Below are 24,206 nucleotides of genomic sequence, written 5' to 3' on the forward strand. Positions count from 1 at the left end.
GACGTTGGCCTGACAGAGAGAAGGAGCAGAAGAAGAAATATGAGCCAGTGAAACAAGTGAAGATTCATAACCGGGAAATCAATTGAACACTTTCATCAATCCAAAATCAAAAGCCTTAAATAGTAGTTGAAAATACATACTGTAGATCAGTGACCATATTTATCAAGCATCTCAGAAAGACTCCTAGGAGTTGCACTTAAAGTCTGAGTAGGATAAGAATTTCTCCTTCCCCAGAGTAGGACAAGAGAAGGGGTTATGAAGTTTTCTACACCAACTCCAAGCAAGGAGTAGGAGTTCATGTTTGAGAATGAATGACATCACAATTTTACGACACCTTGAGCCACAAAATGGCTTTTTTTTAGTTTCCATGGAAATGATGATAATGCTTTGAATTTTTCTGATACTAATGCCAAGCCTTCACCACAAAGATAAAAACAAATGATATTCAAAGTAGTAGGAGAAGAAGGAGGAGAACATAATAAGATAGGATATTATGCTAAGCTGCACATAAGTGTTGCCACTTTGCAACAAAATCATGAATAATAGCATAACGAGCAGCAAGATAGGCATAGAAAAACGCAAGCACTAAATGAGAGTTGTGCCCGCTAATGGGCACCTTTATTGAACAGTGAATGATCCACATCCGTATTTTCAGAAAAATCACCTTCCTCCTGTTTTGGCCACAGCAATGGCTCATAAAATAACAATTTCTGAAACTAGCCACATTAAACCAAAGTGTAATGTGAATGTTGTAGAGGTTCATGGAATGCAAAGCTTAGTGTGGATGTGTGACATTTTGCTGTCAATCATCCATCCAGCCCCGCCTATCTTCAGGGTAATATGCTGGCTACTGTACAATACAGTTTTCACCCATGACCACATGTGTATTGACACTGTGATGTTTCTTGAATGCTCATCCATGCTTGGGGCAATGATTGTTATGTGTGTGCCATCAATCAGACCATCAACTCCAGGAAAACCAGTGATTTGCATGAATTTAGCTTGCTTTAACATGACCCCATGTGGAGTTTTGGGCAAATGCATAAATCTGTATATTTCCTCAAGCATTGTAAGTGGGTTCAAAGTTGATTGTAAAATTATGGAAATGGTTGATTATGACACAACCAAATTATCGCTACTGTAAAGCTGCATTTTACATATAACATTACCAACATTTCATTTCAGTGGATAGCACATGACTTCTCCCCATAGACGGTGTGATCATGTAATATATAATATTTCTTTTGAACATTATTCCATCTATTATTCCATCGACTCTAAGAGATTCTTTCAGTAATTTAGTAGTAAAAGAACAGTCAAGGAGGAGGTCAAGTGCATCAGAAATAGTAAACGGGAATGAAAAAATACAGACAGTGAAAGAGCGGGTGCCCTAAACTTACATTTTTCTGAGGTGTTCACAAGTGAGCAATTGGATAAACTCCCAGACGTAAACGTGACTACTAAGGTGGTACTGAGGGATTTGGAAATTGTAGAGGGAGAAGTGCTGCTCAGATTAAATAAGCTGAAATCGAACAAATCACCAGGACCAGATAATATTTACCCACAAGTTCTTAAGGAGGCTAGCGAGTACAGATATAAACCCTTGACACATATTTTTAGGAAGTCACTGCACACTGGAGAGATTCTGAAGGACTGGAAAATGAAAAATATCATACCGGTATATAAAAAGGGTGACCGGGCAGATCCAAGCAACTATAGGCCAGTAATCTTAACATGCATCACAGGAAAATTAATGGAAGGAATTATTAAGGATAAGATTGAGCAACATCTGGCAAGGTCAGGAGTTATTAGGAACAGTCAGCATGGGGTCAGAAGAGGGAGGTCGTGTTTTACTAACATGCTGGAATTCTATGAGGAGGCAACAAAAGGATATGATCAGAGTGGAGCAGATGATGTTATTTATCTGGACTTTCAGAAAGCATTTGATAAGGTGCCACATGAGAGGTTGGGCATCAAATTAAAAGAGGTGGGAGTTCAGGGTGATGTTTATAGATGGGTGCAGAATTGGCTCAGACACAGGAAGCAGAAGGTGATTGTGCGAGGAACCTCATCAGAACTGGCCGATTTTAAGAGCGGTGACCAGCAGGGGGCAGTGCTAGGGCCGCCGCTGTTTTTAATATCTATAAATGATTTAGATTGGAATATAAGTAACAAGCTGGTTAAGTTTGCAGATGATACCAAGATAGGAGGATTAGCAGATAATTTGAAATCTGTTATATCATCACAGAGGGACTTGGACAGCAGACAGGCTTGGGCAGATTTGTGGCAGATGAAATTTAATGTCAGTAAATGTAAAGTATTACACATAGGAAGTAAAAATGTGAGGTTAGAATACACAATGGGTGGTCAGAAAATTGAGAGTCCACCTTATGAGAAGGATTTAGGAGTCGTAGTGGACTCTAAGCTATCGACTTCCCGACAGTGTTCAGAAGCCATTAAGAAGGCTAACAGAATGTCAGGTTATATAGCGCCTTGATGTGTGGAGTACAAGTCACAGGAGGTTCTGCTCAAGCTTTATAACACACTGGTGAGGCCTCATCTGGACTCCTGGGTGCAGTTTTGGTCTCCAGGCTACAAAAAGGACATAGCAGTACTAGAAAAGGTCCAGAGAAGAGCGACTAGGCTGATTCCAGGGCTACAGGGGATGAGTTATGAGGAAAGATTAAAAGAGCTGAGCCTTTACAGTTTAAGCAAAAGAAGATTAAGAGGAGACCTGACTGAAGTGTTTAAAATTATGAAGGGAATTAGTGCAGTGGATCGAGAGTGTTATTTTAAAATGAGTTCATCAAGAACACGGGGACACAGCTGGAAACTTGTGAAGTGTAAATTTCGCACAAACATTAGGAAGTTTTTCTTTACACAAAGAACGATAGACACTTGGAATAAGCTACCAAGTAGTGTGGTAGACAGTAAGACTTTAGAAACTTTCAAAACTTGACTTGATGTTTTTTTGGAAGAAATAAGTGGATAGGACTGGTGAGCTTTGTTGGGCAGAATGGCCTGTTCCTGTCTAGAGTGTTCTAATGTTCTATTTATGTCAGATCTGTTTCTTTTTACGAGTTCACTGTTGTCCAACATTTTCAATACACTCTACCTTTCCTATAATGTACATGCCAGTCTCTGACTGAACAGCATCTTCTGGCAGCTCCTATCAAGTTAGAACAGCTCATGAGCTCTCCTAAATGCAGGTGAAGTTAGTAGTAGTTTCCTAAATTTTGAAAATTGATAAAATACTTTAATTTCCGGGCGGCACAGTGGTGCAGTGGTAGCGCTGCTGCCTCACAGAAAGGAGACCTGGGTTCGCTTCCCGAGTCCTCCCTGCGTGAAGTTTGCATGTTCTCCTTGTGTCTGCATGGGTTTCCTCCCACAGTCCAAAGATATGCAGGTTAGGTGCATTGGCGATCCTAAATTGTCTCTAGTGTGTGCTTGGTGTGTGTGTGTGTGTGTGTGTGTACACGCCTTGCGGTGGGCTGGCACCCTGCCCGGGGTTTGTTCCCGCCTTGCACCCTGTGCTGGCTGGGATAGGCTCCAGCAGACCCCCGTGACCCCGTGTTAGGATATAGCTGGTTGGACAATGACTAACAGACTGACTTTAATTTCCAACAGCTGAACCAAATTTGCATCTTTCAGATTTTTCAGCCAGTTAGGACCGTTTTCCTACTCTGAGACACTTGATATACAGTATATGGCCACTGAAACACCAGGAGGACTGACTAAATAAACATGCTCTTTTTTTCTCTTCTTTTGTTAATTTTCTACAAACTCGGATAAATAGGAATCCCTCTTCATGACCTTTAACCCACAACCCTGGGATGTCACAGCTGCTAACCACTAAGCAACTTACCACTAAAGCAAAGCAAATTTAATTAATCAAGCACAACTGGAAAACAACATTGTATTAGACAAAGTGCTGTATATATAAAAGGTTAAAGGCAAGGAAAAGGACAACAAAGTTATAAACAATATGATCATTTGCATAGACACATTCAGACAAAAAAAGAAAAAGTATAAAAAACATGCATCTAGATAGACTTGAAAGCTAATGAAAAAAGTTTAGTTAAGCTGTCCCACAGCTATTGCAAAGGCACAATCCTCCTTATGCTTTAAGGGAGATTGAAACGCGTCTAATAACAGCTGACCATAATGACCAGTAGCCTCATTTGCAAAGCTTGCATACACACAATAAAGAGACTCAAAACGTGCATACATAACATCCCATGCAAACATCAGGATTTACAAAAGAAAACTTGACTGGGGAACATGCAAATATTTGCGTATGTAACATTTTGGAAAAACTGGGAAATGATGAGACCCTCGATCAAGTATGGAAATACAGGCAAACCAGCTAAATGACTACTGATGCGTTTAATAATCCATAACCCTGAGCCATTATTATAATGTGCGTTGAGGTGACAAACATATGAACCCTCAAAAGTGATGAATATGATCTGCAGATTGTACTTTAGTTCTCTTGTATGAGGGCCAATGCTGGGTATTTGCACCAAAAAACTTTTTTGTTTGTTTGTCAGTTTATATTGGCTACCTGTTGTCACTTCTTAATGAACTGGCTGACAGGTCAGGAATATCTCAGCCAATCTTTATTCCATCATGCCCACTGTGCTGGAAGCCATTAACCTACTGGTGAGGCACTACATCCAGTTTTTGTATGATGTGGGTGATCATACATTTAACATAATGGGTTTTTGCCAACATAAAATGCATTTTTGCACTTTAACTTGCAGCCAGGTCCAGTTCTCCTACCATAATCAGAGCACTTTAATGCTCTCATATTGCAACAAGGGCACCTAGCAAGAATGAAGCTGCTCCATTTGATAAATGTATAAGTCATCTGTGATGCCAAAGTGAGATTGACAAATGTTATGTTTCGGTGGCCTGAGTCAACTCCTTGAATAATTTATTTTGATGCAAAATAGCTTTGGCAGATGTGACGGGCTGTAAAAACTTCAACTCCCAGCAGTCCTTGCAGTTGATCTGATTAGACGCCTGCTAAGGGTGCAGGGGCTGCTGAGGACAAGAAGGCCAGCATGAGTTTTAAAAGGAGTCTGGTTACACAGAGAAGAGAGGTTGTTTTGTGTCTGGAGTTACCTGTCTTTTTTGCCTTCCCGTTCATGGCCTGTGGATTATTGTTCTTGTCATGGATTATCTCTTGTTCATGTGTATGGACTGTTTGGTGTCTGCCTGCTGCATGAGGACTGAATTGGACTGTTTGTCAACCTTTGAAGAAGGAGCCCTCCCGATCCCATCACTCTTCATCATCAGGATATACCGGTAGGACTGTTCTTTTTTTTTTTTTTTTTCTTACAGCGAGCTGATCTCTGGATTATTCAGACTTCATCATTTCACTAAACTGGCTGCTGTTTCCTATGGGCTGTGTTATGGAATTCATTGGGTATAGTTTTTGTTAGTTGTTTGTTGTTCCTTAATTTGTGTTTATTGTATATTGCCGGAAAGGGAACTGGGGTGGGATTGTTTTGGTTCGTGTGGTTAGATTTCCTTTATTATTGTTTAATACGTTTTGTGAATTTCTGTTTTAATCCCGTTTGCTTTTCGTCTCCATGAGGGAGTTTGTGTCAGTCGGCCAAGGATGGGTGTGTTCCTGGGATCCTCACTAAAAAAATAAATAAATCCATCATCAGACAGTGTGAATCTTAACTGGGTTTTAGACTGCTACAAGGTGATAGCGGCTACCTGCTCAGACAATGGCGCCTTACACCTTTTGCAGACCCTCAGAGGCACTATAGAGGCACAGGAGAGGCACTATAGTGCTGCGTTTGATTTTACACTCTCATTTGTGGAGCACAGCCAGATCATCTTGAAAGCAGGTGGTGGGGCCTCGATGTGTCAGGTGGGACACTGCTTTTCTGGTCAATTATATTCGGCAGCATTGTGATTGCATACAGTATGTATAAGGTTGATTAACGTACTCCATTTATGGACGATGCAGGGCAATGTTCAAGGTGCATTCACATATGCATATTCTCAAGGTGATTGTGATTTGCAATTGGAAATTGTATAGAAAAGTGCGTACACCAGGTTTTAAAAATCTGATTTCTTTTTTGGTGTTCACATTTTCCTGTTTTTGTTTTTTGGAGTGTGCAAAGTACTCATGCTTGAATCCAAACAGAGTTTTATAAATGAGATCCCTGCTGGTTGAGTGGATGCAGAGCAAGTCGACAATGTAAAGTGGGGCAAAACCATTAAAAGCTTTAAAAACGTAGAAGTTTAAAATGAATCCTAAAATGAACTTGGAGCCAGTGAAGGGAAGCTAAGACCGGAGTGATGTGACTTCTTTTCTTTGTGTCCATCAATAATCTTGCTGCAACATTATATACCAGCTGCAGGCGTAACAAAGATAGATAGATAGATAGATAGATAGATAGATAGATAGATAGATAGATAGATAGATAGATAGATAGATAGATAGATAGATAGATAGATAGATAGATAGATAGAAAGGCACTATATGATAGAATGAAAGGCACTATATAATAGATAGATAGATAGATAGATAGATAGATAGATAGATAGATAGATAGATAGATAGATAGATAGATAGATAGAAAGGCACTATATGATAGAATGAAAGGCACTATATAATAGATAGATAGATAGATAGATAGATAGATAGATAGATAGATAGATAGATAGATAGATAGGCACTATATGATAGAATGAAAGGCACTATATAATAGATAGATAGATAGATAGATAGATAGATAGATAGATAGATAGATAGATAGATAGATAGATAGATAGATAGATAGATAGATAGAAAGGCACTATATGATAGAATGAAAGGCACTATATAATAGATAGATAGATAGATAGATAGATAGATAGATAGATAGATAGATAGATAGAAAGGCACTATATGATAGAATGAAAGGCACTATATAATAGATAGATAGATAGATAGATAGATAAATAGATAGATAGATAGATAGATAGATAGATAGATAGATAGATAGATAGATAGATAGATAGATAGGCACTATATGATAGAATGAAAGGCACTATATGATAGAATGAAAGGCACTATATAATAGATAGATAGATAGATAGATAGATAGATAGATAGATAGATAGATAGAAAGATAGATAGATACTTTATTAATCCCAATGGGAAATTCACATTTTCCAGCAGCAGCATAATGATACAATAAATAATATTAAATTAAAGAATGATAATAATGCAGGTGAAAAAACAGACAATAACTTTGTATAATGTTAAATGTTAACGTTTACACCCCCAGGTGTAAAGAGGACTAACTAAGATGTTAACTTTTCGTTAACAATTTCATTAACAATTTCTGGAGAAAAATTAAGGTCAGATCCAAAATCCTTGGGTTAAATAATCGCTAGCTAAACATAAATATTTCAGGACACACCTCAGGCAAATAATGAGAGACAAATAGAAATCCTAACAGGCATATTTTAGTTTTTGATTTTAAAGAAATTTGTAAATCTTTCTGAAAACATGCTGTCACTTTGTCATAATGTATGTAGAAGCACACTTTCACCCAACTGGAACAGCCAATATGTTACTAGAGATGCTTATATGCATTTTTTGCTACTCTTTTTCACCACTGGAAATTAAACAGGGTCACCTGTGGTGCCTCAACTCTTTATCTGTTTCTTTTCTTCATTTTACAGGATTTAAATGATGTACTCTTATGGTATAATTATTTCCATCATAACATTACAGCTGGTAACATATGGAAGTGCTCTGAGCTTGTACTGTGTGATGAACATTCAATACTAAGCTGAATTGAACTGAATAACCACAGGAGGCCTCTGCAGCTGGCACATGTGCTGCTCCTGGACTTTCCAGGCCTGGCCTACACAATGAGCATGAAGCCCACCAAGCTAAAGGCTGGCTCATGGCTGTACTGAGATGGCAGTGCCTGTCTATTATCTAACCAGCTCATTCAGTTGAGGGTGGAAGTGACAGGACATGTCATTGGATGGAATCTGCATTTGCCCTTAACTACCAAACATTTGGTCTTCAATTAAAGCTTCTTATGTGGTTTAAGCAAATTGTTGAAAGGATGGCACACATACGGCATATTCAAGAATCTGCTATAACATAACAAGAGAGAGTTTTCTCTTTCAGTCAAATTCAAAAGATATGTCACCTACCTGTGTCACGTTCTCTGTACATGACAACATACGCAGTGCGAGATCTGACAAAAATGAAACAATTTAGAATCAGACACACAGAACTTAACTGAAAGTTAAGTTTTGATGATTCAGTCATAGCCACCTGCTGTTTTTAAGCAATAAAGATCAGCTTCACACTCACAATAAAGCATGAACTAGTCTATAGTTTCTATATGAAGGGTTCTGTGATTCTGACTATAGTCTTGTGCTGTTTCTTGTTTCGGAGGGGGATTTGCTGAGCAATAACAACACATCATAACAAGAGGTAGGTACAAAAAATGCCCAGTGTTTTATGAAAACCAAAGTGCAGTGCTTCCTAATAAATGAGTAGACATACAAGATATAAACAAATTCATAAGTGAAGGTAAAAATCTCATAATAGGTTGTTTCCAACAAATAAAATCCATGAATGATACCATGCAGACTTTGGGTTCCCTTTCTTATATTTACTTTCCTGCCAACCATCCATTTCCCTAGCTCACCCAGTAAATCTTGCAGCCAGCTGGAGATGCTGACAGCGACGGTCCCTCACTTTGACTGTACCTCAGACACCTCATGTGGTCACCACTGGAATGCTAGGAGCCAGACCTTCGAAGATCTTGCATGCTCCTCGCCCTAGGAGCTTATCAGCTAATTCCCCACTCCTCTGTAATGTTTAACAGGGATGATTCACACAGGGATCACCATTCCTGTTGCTCCCTTGTATGGCCACTGACTGCCTGCCACTACACTATACACACTGGCTCTTGCACCCGATTCTGCCTCTCTTATTCCTGCATTTCTCCTCCTCTAACCTGCTCAGACTTCTCTTGTACATGGTTTGGGCACAGGTGCCTTAATTACGAATGCCAGGGTGCTAGTAAGAAAATTGTCTGAACCCCACACAAGTGAATGCGGGTTTACCAGTTCCCCATCCACAGCCCAGGGCTGCTCCATCACGCTAGCACTACTAGCGGGAATTCAGGAATCCCACATGTCATTCCCAGGAATCCCGGGCTCCCGAGGATGACATAGTGCACAGGCATCTCACATGTGAATGGTTTTAGAACGACCGACACTTATTTTTAATAAAACTACTGCAATATGTTGACACAAATAAAAGACTAACCTTATCTACAAGCAGTTCATGCTGTCATTTAAGTACATGTATCTTTAGTTGTGGTAATAAGAGTGTAGAAAGCACAACGTGTCGAGCGTGCGTTCTTCCAGGCAAGAGCACACCTTCGTGCAGAGTACACCAGCCGCTGAGAAAGCACGCTCTGCCTCCACTGAAGTAGGTGGCACAGTCATCAGATACTGATACACTTGTTCTAAACAATGCCCGCGCTTGCCGTTGCTCTGAAACACCGCCATTTCAGCTTTTACTGATGCATCCAGTTTCTTGTCATCATTCTGTGATGGCAAGTTTCTTGGCACAAATAATGCGGATGCAATAGACTGACGCATTGCAATTTCAGGTTGCTGTTCACAGCTGTCAACAGCACAGACGTCAATGAACTCTGCCCTGTCCTGGCATTCATGAGCTGCACTTTTACACGCTATATATGCGAGCTTGGCTGTTCCTGTTTTCCCGGGAATTACAGCAGTTTCATTCCCAGGAATGCGGGAATGAAAAATGTCCGGGAATCCCTAAACACAGGGGAAGCCTCACACTGATGACCTAACATAACACAGTAAACAGAGCAGGGAAATATAACAGGAAAGCATACAACAAATTGAATATTATCAGGATTTGGTGAGGCTCCAAATAACTAAAATGAGTACTTTAGACATCTGTTACATGAAAACGCTTAGCTTCAGGTGGATGACCTGTTCTGAAGTGTATGTGGTATGGCTGCTGCACACTTACAAAGTCCTGGACTTGTGTAACTATAAAGTCTTGAATATGATAAAAGCAGTACAAGAAAACACACATTAATAACAATTTTCTGAAATAGGTGATGTTTCTTTTTGTTTTCAAAGCAGCGTGTTTTGCTATTCTACAGTAAAAAATACAAATCATCAAATTACAATTTTTATGTATACAAAGAAAAAACAAAAATATTTACCCTTCCTTATGTTGATTTGTATTGTTATTCTTCAAGTTCTGAAAAAAAAAATATGTTAAACAAATTGGAATGAGCAGTTCTTTATATGCCAAATTCAAGTTGATGACTTTTAGTATTCTCAACAGAGGGTTCATGGAGTGCTTAGCAGAGTTAACAAAGTTAAATATTTAACTGCTAATAACAATACGATTAGTGTGGAGTGAAACAGCAGACTTTTATTTCTCATAAGATTTCCCGCGATTGCCCCTAGAATTTAATTTTTGTGTATTTTAGCAAAGGTAAATTCATTCAAATGAGTTCTTTTTGGGATTTTTAAAGTTGTTTGGCGTGGAAAGCAAGAAATATTGTTCAACAGAGCCGGGACAAGGGTTAGGCAAACGAGGCATTTGCCTCGGGTAAACAATGGGAAAGGGTGCCAAATTGATGAAAAATGAAAATTAATAAATTGCAAAATAAAAAAGAAAAACGCCAAATGTATGTTGCAATGTTTGTCAAATACCTTAAGCAAACGGACGATTTGCATCGGACGCTCTCGCTCGATACACTCGTTTACTTGTATGATTACGCCCTAGAAAGCGGTATAGTACGAGCATGCCAAAACTTGTCGTTACTATGTACGTTAATGTGCATTATTTGTGCAGTGTGCTAGTATGACAGCGAGCAGAAGGTATTATTTTAAATGCGTTAAACTTAAGGTAGGTTCTCTATTATATAAATCTGTAAAAATGTTTCATTGTATGTTACATTATATTATGATTGCAATATTATTTTCCATTTTTATTTGTAATATAATCAGAAGTGAAAAAAATAAATATATAATTCTTCTCAGATGAACTAATTGCGTCAAGAAAACCCAGTGGTATTAGTAATAAAAAACTATATACATCCATCCATCCATCCATCCAACCTGCTATATTCTATCTACAGGGTCACGGGGGTCTGCTGGAGCCAATCCCAGCCAACACAGGGCGCAAGGCAGGAAACAAACCCCAGGCAGGGCACGCACACACTCACCAAGCACACACTAGGGACAATTTAGAATTGCCAATGCACCTAACCTGCATGTCTTTGGACTGTGGGAGGAAACCGGAGTACCTGGAGGAAACCCACACAGACACGGGGAGAACATGCAAACTCCACGCAGGGAGGACCCGGGAAGCAAACCCAGATCTCCCAACTGCGATCCATCGTGCCGCCCAACTATAGTGGGGCAAAAAAGTATTTAGTCAGCCACCAATTGTGCAAGTTCTCTCACTTAAAAAGATGAGAGAGGCCTGTAATTTTCATCATAGGTATACGTCAACTGTGAGAGACAAAATGAGAAAAAAAATCCAGAAAATCACATTGCAAATAATGAATTTATTTGCAAATAATGGTGGAAAATAAGTATTTGGTCACCTACAAACAAGCAAGATTTCTGTCTCTCACAGACCTGTAACTTCTTCTGTAAGAGGCTCCTCTGTCCTCTACTCGTCACCTGTATTAATGGCACCTGTTTGAACTCGTTATCAATATAAAAGACACCTGTCCACAACCTCAAACAGTCACACTCCAAACTCCACTATGGCCAAGTCCAAAGAGCTGTCAAAGGACACCAGAAACAAAATTGTAGACCTGCACCAGGCTGGGAAGACTGAATCTGCAATAGGTAAGCAGCTTGGTGTGAAGAAATCAACTGTGGGAGCAATTATTAGAAAATGGAAGACATACAAGACCACTGATAATCTCCCTCGATCTGGGGCTCCACGCAAGATCTCACCCCGTGGGGTCAAAATGATCACAGGAACGGTGAACAGAAATCCCAGAACCACACGGGGGGACCTAGTGAATGACCTGCAGAGAGCTGGGACCAAAGTAACAAAGGCTACCATCAGTAACACACTACGCCGCCAGGGACTCAAATCCTGCAGTGCCAGACGTGTCCCCCTGCTTAAGCCAGTACATGTGCAGGCCCGTCTGAAGTTTGCTAGACAGCATTTGGATGATCCACAAGAGGATTGGGAGAATGTCATATGGTCAGATGAAACCAAAATAGAACTTTTTGGTAAAAACTCTACTCGTTGTGAGTTGCATCCAAAGAACACCATACCTACTGTAAAGCATGGGGGTGGAAACATCATGCTTTGGGGCTGTTTTTCTGCAAAGGGACCAGGACAACTGATCCGTGTAAAGGAAAGAATGAATGGGGCCATGTATCGTCAGATTTTGAGTGAAAACCTCCTTCCATCAGCAAGGGCATTGAAGATGAAACGTGGCTGGGTCTTTCAGCGTGACAATGATCCCAAATACACCGCCCGGGTAACGAAGGAGTGGCTTCGTAAGAAGCATTTCAATGTCCTGGGGTGGCCTAGCCAGTCTCCAGATCTCAACCCCATAGAAAATCCTTGGAGGGAGTTGAAAGTCCGTGTTGCCCAGCGACAGCCCCAAAACATCACAGCCATAGAGGAGATCTGCATGGAGGAATGGGCCAAAATACCAGCAACAGTGTATGAAAACCTTGTGAAGACTTACAGAAAACGTTTGACCTCTGTCATTGCCAACAAAGGGTATATAACAAAGTATTGAGATGAACTTTTGTTATTGACCAAATACTTTTTTTCCACCATAAGTTGCAAATAAATTCTTCAAAAATCAGGCAATGTGATTTTCTGGATTTTTTTTTTTCTCATTTTGTCTCTCATAGTTGAGGTATGCGGCACGGTGGCGCAGTGGGTAGCGCTGCTGCCTCGCAGTTGGGAGATCTGGGGACCTGGGTTCGCTTCCCGGGTCCTCCCTGTGTGGAGTTTGCATGTTCTCCCCGTGTCTGCGTGGGTTTCCTCCCACAGTCCAAAGACATGCAGGTTAGGTGGATTGGCGATTCTAAATTGGCCCTAGTGTGTGCTTGGTGTGTGGGTGTGTTTGTGTGTGTCCTGTGGTGGGTTGGCACCCTGCCCAGGCTTGGTTCCTGCCTTGTGCCCTGTGTTGGCTGGGATTGGCTCCAGCAGACCCCCGTGACCCTGTGTTCGGATTCAGCGGGTTGGAAAATGGATGGATGGATAGTTGAGGTATACCTATGATGAAAATTACAGGCCTCTCTCATCTTTTTAAGTGGGAGAACCTGCACAATTGGTGGCTGACTAAATACTTTTTTGCCCCACTGTATATACATAGGGGTGCAAATTTATCCTCCTGTCTCAGGTGAAAATACCTCTCTGTTGGTCAATATAAGTTATTTCATGGCTGAAATCTGCTGCTTCTTTCCTTGACTACCCTTTAATACTGCTGCACCTTCTGCACTTCTTCTGTGCAGCTCCATGGGCTCTCGTCTGCCTTACACACTGCCTGCCTTCTGCTCCTTCCAAATGAGAGGTAACACCATCTACTTCATTTTCTCCAAATCGGGATCTGTCCAGTAACAGCCACCCATCCAGCTAATAAATGGATTTTAGCAGTGGAGAAGTGCCAGCAGGTAAGTGGTCTGCACCAGAATATTGTTTCTGCACTTAGAGAAAATTGTTGTAGATGAGACGAAAATATATACTGTATGGTGTCAGACACATGAGTCTCAGGAGTGTCAAACAGGTTCTCACATGAGGAAATATAGCAGGAAGATTAAGAGTTGATAAAGGAACTAATTGCTCTGCTGTTTCCTGCTTTAGAATGGAAGAACACCAGTTGGAACATATCTGACATCACATCCAGGAGAATGGCCTCTTCTCCCTGCATGCCCATATAAATTGACCAAAGGCTGGCATTCAAGTTTGAATCAAGACACCTATGGGGTCAGACCTCAAGGCAGCTTATCCTAAACCTGATGAAGATTTCTCCAAATTGCTTGCTTTGTGGTTATTTGCACCTTATTTTCTTCATTTTTTTTTCCGGACATTAAACAGAGCATCCATCAGACCACAACTTTATATTGTCTCTGGTTTATTTAGTTCACAACGATAATGGTGTAAATTTTGCTGATTGTAAAACACAATTTGTTTTGCAATTTTTTTTTGCAAGGCGGATTGCTAAATTCTTATACAAATTCAATTTCATTTGCATTGTTTCACTCATCAGTTAGTGTGCCCTGCATAATGTTTGGGATAAAGACCCATTTCTCCTTGATCTGCTCCACAGTTTAAAATAACAAATCAAACAGTTCAGACATTGTGATTAAAGTGCACACGGCAGACTTTCATTTAAGTGTTTTTGCAGTCATTTTGGTAACACAACACTTTTTCTACACATTCCCCCCCCCCCCATTTCAGGGCACCATAATGTTTGGCACACAGCAATGGCAGGTCTGGTAAAGCCTTGGTCATATTTAGGACTTTGTCGCATGTCCCTCACATGCAATGACTGCTTGGAGTCTGCGATTCACAGACACCACTAGTTGTTGAGGGTCTTCTCTGGTGTTGCTCTGCCAAGCCTCTAATGTAGCCATCTTCAGCTCCTACTTGCTTCGGAGGGCTTATCGTCTTAAGTTTTCTCTTCAGCATATGGAGGCCTGCTCAATTGGATTGAAATCAGGTGACTGGCTTGGCTATTCCAGAATTTTCCATTTTTTAGCTTTGATAAAGTCCTGTGTAGCCTCAGCAGTATGTCTGGCTCATTATCTTATTTTAGCATGAAGTGCCGTCTGAGTTTGGGGGCATTCACTTTAACTCGAGCAGATCAGATGTCTCGTTAACATCTCAGTATTCATTGTGCTGTCAACAGTTCCATCATCAATGAAGCCATACATGCCCAAGCCATAACACCCCCAAGCACCGCTATGTTTAACAGCTGAGGTGGTCTGCTTTGGATCACGGGCAGTTCCATGTTGTCTCGGCATTCTGGTCTCGCCATCACTCTGATGAGGTTCATCTTTGTCTTGTCTGTCGACATGACCTTTTCCCAGAATTCTGCAGGCTATTTGAACTCCTTTTTCACAAACTATAATCTGGCCATCCTGTTTTTATGGTTTCCATCTTGCAGTGTGGTCTCTGTATTTCTGTTCATGAAGCCATCTGCTGATAGTCATCTCGGGCACACACACATCGGTCCCCTGAAGTCTGTTTCTGATCTGTTGCACAGACGTTGGGGGCTTTATCTTTACCTGAGTGGGGATTCTTCTGTCCTCAGCAGTGGATGACTGCCTTGGCCTAGCAGTCCCTGTGTGATTACTGAGCTCACCAGTGCATTCCTTCTTCTTCATGATATTCCAGACAGTTGATTAGATTATCCAAAAGTTTTTTTATCGATGCCTCCAGAGGTTTTATTTTTGTGTTTTAGCTCCACAATGGGTTCCTTGACTTTCATGGTAACAGCTCTTGTTCTCATGTTGAACAATGGCAGCTACAGACTCCAAATGAAAGAAGAAAGCCAAGGTATCTTGTGAAGCAATGAGACCCACCTGTGGGATCAAAAACACCTGAGACGCCAATTGTCCTAAACATTATGGTGCCCTGAAATGGAGGGGCCATGTAGAAAAAGTCTGCAAAATCCTTTTTATGATTTTTGCAAAATCATAATTTAAAGATATATACTAGAAAGTCGTGTGTGTGGATAAAGGTTGATGGTTACCAGATTTCCCTTATTACATTTATGACATTGCATTGGAATAAGCAAATTAGGAACAGGCACAAATAAAGGATTTCTCTTAAAAATGTGGACTGTGTTGAATAAACAATTTAAAGAGAAAAACACCCAACACCAAATATAAATGAATATTACATGTAAAGAAATCTGACAGATGTGGATGAATGGTGCTAGATGGAGCATAATTGTGTTGGAATTTTATATCTTAAATATCCGTTCATTAAGTGTGGCAAGCTGAATTAACCAATTCAACCACAGTGCAAGGAAATATTATATATCTAGATGACAGGCAAATAATACCATCCTATATAGCTGGCATGGTATGACTCAGTGATGCTTGTGAAATATCCGATCGGTCACCAAGTTCACGTTGAAAAGCTCCTGTGGCTGAAAACCTGAGGGTGGACAAAACTTTCAAAGGAGCAGGTAGAGTACAATTCCTCAAAGTTTGCTGTTCCAAATGTTGTTCCGCACACACAGCGCCAAGAAAAGATCTCATAGAAATCAAAATTGACTTAGTAGACAGTCATCATCATCTCTAAATACAAGGCGCACTCTTCTAATTCTTCCATTTGTGATATCTTTTAACAACGCTAAAGCAGCCGTGACAGTTGGAATAGTTTGGCCATTCCATGCACCATTATATTGTTACAGAATGATTATCATCAACTGAATTAAATTTGTAAACGATATGCAATTAATTTCTGTGTATTTTATTAAACTCTGCATCATGAATGCAGATATGGAAAAGAAAGGTAAACAACGCAGAAACAGTAGCCCTGCTTTGATGCTGGATGCCGCCAGTTTGCAAACTGAGCAAAAACTTGCAAACGCAAGGGGGGACCCTGCCATGAAAATGTGTGTGGCTTTACACCAAGTTTGGTTTTTATACATCTTGAAGTGTATGAGGAAACGGGCGTATGCAACATTTTTGTGTGTACGCACCGTTTATACATAAGGCCCCCATTGTTTGGAACCTGTCAAGTCAATGTTATTTCTTCACAAACATGGTATATTTGTCAAACAAAACTGTGTTCTAAAGTTTATTGCTTTCTATAAATTAAAAAAAATATCAAGCTTGCACTGGTGCTTTATAAGGCAGTCTACAAAGGAAAAGCATAATTAATTTAATGTGGGCAATGATATCCTTCACAACTTCTACAACTCTGTAACGGCTAGAGTGGTGTGCTGGGCTGGTAACATCACTTCAAGAGAGGCCCACCAAATCAACAAGCTAATTTAAAGGGCAGACTCAGTTATGGGAAACACTCTGGACCCCTTCAAGGTCACAGCAAAGGAGAGAAATTAAAACCATTATGAACAATGCCACACATTGTCTCTCTGTGACACACCAACAATGGACTTTCAGACAATGAATCATTCAGCAAAAGTGTGTTAAGAAACATGACGGGGGCATTTATACTAACAGTAATACAACTGCAAAATGCCTCACTGCAACTGGGACTGCCAGGGCAGAGGTTTGTCTTTCTTTTTAATTTTCTTCCTTATTAGTAATTCTTAGTCATATTATTTATTTATTTATTGTTTATGTATTTATTTATTTAAAGAGCTTCTGTAAAAAGCCAGATTTACCCCTAGGGACAAATAAAGTTCTTTCTATCTATCTATCTATTATATAGTGCCTTTCATCTATCTATCGATCTATTATATAGTGCCTTTCATCTATCTATCTATCTATCTATCTATCTATCTATCTATCTATCTATCTATCTATCTATCTATCATATAGTGCCTTTCGTCTATCTATCTATCTATCTATCTATTATATAGTGCCTTTCGTCTATCTATCTATCTATCTATCATATAGTGCCTTTCGTCTATCTATCTATCTATCTATCTATTATATAGTGCCTTTCGTCTATCTATCTATCTATCTATCTATCTATCTATCTATCTATCTATCTATTATATAGTGCCTTTCGTCTATCTATCTATCTATCTATCTATTATATAGTGCCTTTCATCTATCTATCTATCTATCTATCTATCTATCTATCTATCTATCTATCTATCTATCTATCTATCTATCTATCTATCTATCTATTATATAGTGCCTTTCATCTATCTATCTATCTATTATATAGTGCCTTTCATCTATCTATCTATCTATCTATCTATCTATCTATCTATCTATCTATCTATCTATCTATCATATAGTGCCTTTCATCTATCTATCTATCTATCTATCTATCTATCTATCTATCTATCTATCTATCTATCTATCTATCTATCTATCTATCTATCTATCTATCTATCTATTATGTAGTGCCTTTCATCTATCTATCTAACAACTTAGCACATACATCAATTTTTCAAGCCAAAATAGTTGTCGATTACTGTTTTGTGTCTTACGATTAAACACACATTGTAAAATAGTTTATACATGCAGGGCCAGATCTATTTAACTAATGAAGCTTGAGCTTCAGAGCCCCTAATCAAAGAGGGACCCCAGAAGTGACTTTGATTTTCATGTACCCAAAGATAGAACGCATAGGAAATTTGTATCCACACCAGTGAGTTTAACATATGAAATACAATAATCCATAACATCACTTTTAATCAAAATCTGAGATGTAATGGTTATTATTTTTTTTTTTTAATTTATGCTGATCTGTCATGGGACAACTCCATTGAAGAAGATAACAGTGGTTACCCAGAACACATTGATGGATGCAAAGAGGCCTCCATCACAGTTCAAGCATCAAACTTCAGGGCACCAAAAATGTATGTCTGCCACTGTATACGAGCCATTTTTGAACAAAATATACCAATATTATGAGATTCAGCCATTTTAAAGGTAGACCAGCTGCGTGTTATAGCTCAGCTCTTAGCCTTCCTGCACAATAACCTTTCACCCCCCCTAAGTAAGGTTTCCTCTCGACAGACCAAATCACAGCAAATGCCACAAAATTGGTTTTGTTTTAATTTACGTCCATATCTACATGAGGGCTTACTCAATCAAATTATACCCCATACCGTCCATTGTAAAGCACCCGAGTGGGCAAGAACATAGTTTCATGTGGCAAATACAGATACAATGTACCATGTTTGTGAAGAAATCAAAAATACCAAATGTATTCTTTACAGAGAAAATTATAAAGTCTTTAAAATCACAGCCATTTTGAAATAAAACCATCAGTTATTAAGTGGCACTTTTTTGCCAAAATAAAATGATGACATTGTATTTCATAACAATTAGATGACTTTAATTTAATTATGAGTTTTTTCTCACAATGTATTCACTTATTTATATATTATCACTGAACTTTCCATATGATTAGGTCATAAGTGCCATGTTTTGTTTCACTTTGGTACAAATGGTATTCCTTATTCACTCATCTATTAAAAATAATGTTTGACTGGTGTCTTCATGAAAAGTAAATCCTCAGTATCAGAAGTTCAATGTACAACCACTATAATACGAACAAGGACACTGAAATGTTGTGACAAAAATATAGCTTACCACATAAGAATCATCAAAGCTGTGCCAGTCTTCTGTTTTAGGTAATCTGACATCAGCTGTGTAATGACCCCCTCTGTAGCTCCCGAAATGATAAAATATTGCAAAAAGCTCATAGACAACAGAGTTCTGAAAAGAGAGAAAAAAAATGAATTAGTTATCTTCTCATCAGCAGTGATTCACGATTTCTTCATCCCATCTTTGTTCCAGCTATCACTTCAAGAGTTTACCCTAACAACACAAGGTAGAATAGAAAAAATGTCACACACATCGACTTACTGTAGTATTTTTGTGTTGTTTCTCTTTGGAGTCTGCAGGAATCCATTCAGAACAAATCGCCAGACACCAGACAACCCTCAGAGCCCAGCCTTCTCTTTAATCTGAAGACTCAGTTTTGAGACTCTCCCTTCAGTCTCCACATGAAGCTCCATCATGAGGCACATTCATATGTTACTTTAAAATACAATGCTTCTCTATTTTATTGAATAAAGATCTCTAATCTCATCTAAAATGATCTAATCTAATTGACTCTTCTGTACTCTGCTGTTCTCATTTGGATGAAACTGTGTTGTTAGAGCAAACCATCCATCTTCTCACCATAGTCAACTAAGGTTTACTTGTACAGACATTTTTAAAATTGTTTAATAATAAAACTGACAAACATAAGGGAGACCATTCGGTCCATCAAGATTTTTGCATTAACTAACACCTTATCCAGATATTCTAAAGGTTTCAAGATACTCACTTCCAACTCCATGACACTATAGTTTGTTCCAGATTCCCATGACCCTGTATGCAACTATTTGATGCAGTTGACTGTAAGGTATTACTAGACAAACTGAAAAACTGGGTGGGAGTGACTGATACAGAATTGATAATTGGTTCGAATCACACTTGCAAAATAGGGTCTTTTTTTGATCAATTGCTAATTATAGATATAGAGATCCACTGTGGCAACCCCTAACGGGAGTAGCCGGAAGCAGAAGAAGAAGAAGAAGAAGAAGAAGAAGAAGAAGAAGAAGAAGAAGAAGAGTCCTGGTGCTTCCTGTCTTGCTATATGGTTTTGAGACACGGACACTATCCAGTGACCTGAAATGAAGACTGGACTCCTTCATGTGTGTCTCTTCGGAAAATCCTTGGGTCCCGCTGGTTTGACTTTGTGTTGCTCATGGAGTCCTGAATGAGGCACATGACCTGCATTGTGAGGGAGCGTCAGTTACGGCACTACTGCCATGTGGCGCGTTTCCCCGAGGGTGATCCAACTCGTAAGATTCTCATTGTTGGGGACCCGAGTGGCTGGACCAGGCCAAGGGGTCGCCCACGTAACACCTGGCTGCGTCAGATAGAGGGTCATTTCCGGAGGGTGGGACTGAACCGCGTGTCTGTCTGGGAGGTTGCCAACCGGGATCCTGAGTTGTTTTGTCGTGTGGTGGGTGCAGCAACGCACTGTACCAGTGCATGCTCCCCAACTTGACTTGCTAATTATGAATCTAAGCAAACAAAAATCAAATGTGGCCTTCCACAAGGTTCCATTCTTGGACCTCTTCTATTTAGCATCTATATGCTCTCCCTTGCTCAGATTATGGAAAAATACAATATTTTTCTTACCATAAATATTCAGATGACACACAAATTTATATAACAGTATCATCAAGTGGTTTAATCCCTTACAATCACACAGTTAGTGTAAAACACATCAATGAGTGGTTGCATGGAAAAATAAGCTAAGCATGCATAAAATTGACTACACATTTTTAAGATGAGAACTGATTAATAATAATAATGATGAGAACTGGAAATAATGATTAAGACTGGAGTTTGGCACAGAAGGTATTCATTCACTCATTCATTCATTTCCACTGCTTATCTGAAGTCAGGTCACTGGGGGCAACAGTCATGCGCCCTTTTCCCCAGCCAAACTTGCTAACTCATACTGCGGGATCCCAAGGTGTTCCCAGGCCATCTGGAAGATATAATCCTCCCAGCAAGCCCTGGGTCTTCACCAGGGTCTCCTCACAGCTGGTCGTGCCTGTAAAACCTACACTGATTAGAACACAGAACATAAGAACATAAGAAATTTGACAAATTACAAAAGACCATTCAGTCCATCAAGTCTGTTTGTTAAGCTGATAGCTAAGCTGTCCGAAAATCTCATCCAGATCCTTCTTTAAGATTCTCAAGGCTTCTGCTTCAACTACTTTATGTGAACAAATCTGTATCTTGTCCATAGGTAATGAGTGGTATCTTTCTCATCTATGCCTTGAAAGTTGTCGCTTGATCACTTGGGGAGGAGTGCCGTACAAACAAAGTCGTTTGCACTGTTGTGTTGCATTTCTTAGGTTGTCATGATAGATTGGCTATCAAGCTTTGTGAAGAGGACTATTCTGTATTCTGTTTTGTGTGTTGTATTGACCCCATTTTTTGACACCCACTGCACACCCAGCCTACTTGGGAGGGGGTCTCTCTCTGAATTGCCCTTCCCAAGATTTATTCCAATTTTTTCCTACAACATTTTTTTGGGGGAATTTTATTTCTTGTCATTTTAGGTAGTCAAGGCTGAAGGGGCTGTCAAAAACAGGCTTTAATAAGCCCATTGAGACCTTCCTTGTGTGGTTTTACACTATACAAGAAATTCATTTGTTTTTGTTGTTATTATTCTATTTTAATAAATGCAGCTTTGATTTTACATTTCCATACTTTGTCTGTACATCTTGATTGATTGAAGCAATTAAGTAGATACAGGGCACCTGGTGTAGGGAGATGTCATTTTCTCTCACACAGGGTTAGCAGGCTGAGGGAGACACACAGTGTGAGTTACACATTTTTGGTTTGCAAGTGGTATTAGTTAAGATGTATCCACCTCCATATTTCTAAGTTATTCTTGGGAGTACAGGTGTGTCAGCCTTAGGTCTGGGTTATATCTGGGGACAATGTGAAGGTGTGTCAGCCTTTAAGTGTCTAGTTTATTCTTGGGGACTTAGGTCTAGAATGTCCAGGGACACTTGTTTGGTGTTCACACTGTAGCTAGTGAGCCTGTATGTGGAATAGTAAAGGGTGATGAGCAGTGTATGCATCACACATGCATACCTGAGTGGATCGGACCTGTGTGTGTGTGTGTGTGAAGGTCAGGGGGCAAGAGCGGACTAATCTACTAATGAACTTGGTTAGTTCCATTCATGCTTGATAAATCCTCTGCTTAATCCAATTCTGGGCTACAAGCATCTGATATAGCAGGAACCAGTCCTCATTCTTCTGGAAAAGCAACACACTTCACTGTGTTTGTGTTGGCTCTCAATCTGACTTGGAGTGTCTTATGTCATCACATATGATGGACTGATATCCAAATGAGTTTGTCATTGTCTGCATACAGAATGCAGATGACCAAGGGCAGTTGGAACTTTGACTTAAAGACACCCAACATAAAAGTACATTTTTGATATCTTATATGATGTTTCTCAGTTCATGTTTCCACATTATCTTTTTTGTTTGCTACAGTTCTTTTCTTCATTATATACTTACAATTAGTGCATAGCATGCTGGGCTCTACTGTACAATAAAAGTACACTTAAGAAATTGATATAAAAATCTGATATTGCACAACTCTGTAATAAACATGGGGACAGTATGAAGCCTTCAGAGATGCTTGGGTTCACAAAATCTGCAATGTAACATTGACTTTGCTGATGGAACTCATAAAAGTAAATGAAATTGCTGTACCTGTTTTGAGTCTGTTGTGACCTGCCATTCAGTTTCAACCTGTCCAAAGAAAATGAGTTGACTTTACAAACAACTTACTCTCATAAAAAGAATGATATTGAATTAATTATTCAGAAAAAAGAAACCTTAGTGAACTTCAGTGTCTCTGGGATCTCCACTGCAGAGTGATTTTTAACATGGCACATCTCAATCCAGTCAAACTTAAATCTGTTGAGCTGAAGAGTAAGAATCTGAGGCAGCGTTTTAAAACTGCATCTCTAGAAGAAAAAGGAACAATCAGAAGAAAAGAGATGTTCAACTTCAGCATTAGTTTCACATATGAAGTCACACATGCAGTATATTTTGGGGGACTGCCTCACTGGGTGTAGTGTAGAGGTGTAGTGGAAACCTTTTATGTAACACTTTCAGCTCATTAAGCTTTTCAGTTATATTACCCTTTATCTAACTGCTCTAAGTACAATAAAATCATTCTAGTGTGCACCTTTGACCTTCAGAAGGAAGGCAACAGCATCTCCCTATGTAACCTAAGACAGGATGAGTGGAGTGGTGGCTGTGAGGCTAGGGATCTTCACTGGCAATCGGAAGGTTGCTGGTTCAAATCCCGTAAATGCCAATAGGGACTCTGCTCTGTTGGGCCCTTAAGCAAGGCCCTTACCTACAATTGCTGAACGCTTTGAGTAGTGAGAAAAGCACTATATAAATGCAAAGAATTATTATTATTAATAATGTACCATATATGAAGCTATTTATATTAGAATAACTTGTTATCAGCTTTATTTTCCTAAGACATCTTTGTTAATTAAAGTTCTGGAGTCTGAAGAGACTTTTGTGTACAAGTGCTGAAGTGAACCAGGGATCAGAATATTCCCCTACAGAGGTTGCCAAGAACAAAGGTGAACTACAGTTTGTCTCTGATGTGTGCCTGGAGATCATCTTCCTGGCTCAGCTAAGGTAAGTGATACCACATTGTCTCTTTTCTTACAAACTGTGGCTCCGAGTAAACACCCAGTGGGAGCACCTAACCCTGCCCATGGTGCCAAGAGCGGGCCCTGATCCTTATAAAAGCAGTTGGCCCCAGGAAGGTGGCATCTCATTCTTGACCAAGTTCTTGAAACGAACAAAGCTCCTATGCTACCTTTAGCAATGCCCTCCAGGCAGACAGCCTGTTGTTTGTGCTGTTTTTTGGTCAGCTGTCTTTTCTGTTGCACCAC

General features: G+C 39.6%; 1 protein-coding gene and 1 long non-coding RNA gene across 3 annotated transcripts in view; both read right to left on the minus strand.

The window, feature by feature from the left end:
• LOC114660439 (serine protease inhibitor Kazal-type 1-like) overlaps nucleotides 1-24,206 on the minus strand; it is an 821,621-nt gene that overhangs the window by 49,883 nt on the left and 747,532 nt on the right. The gene's annotated exons all lie outside the window — the stretch shown is intronic.
• Nucleotides 10,251-23,058, minus strand: LOC127529700 (uncharacterized). Its single transcript, XR_007936323.1, has 3 exons — nucleotides 22,996-23,058; nucleotides 19,282-19,407; nucleotides 10,251-10,288 (listed from the first exon to the last, which is right to left on the minus strand). It is a non-coding gene; the product is annotated as an uncharacterized LOC127529700 (long non-coding RNA).

Source organism: Erpetoichthys calabaricus, chromosome 11 (genome assembly GCF_900747795.2).
Source record: "Erpetoichthys calabaricus chromosome 11, fErpCal1.3, whole genome shotgun sequence".
NCBI classification, from domain to species: Eukaryota; Metazoa; Chordata; class Cladistia; order Polypteriformes; family Polypteridae; genus Erpetoichthys; species Erpetoichthys calabaricus.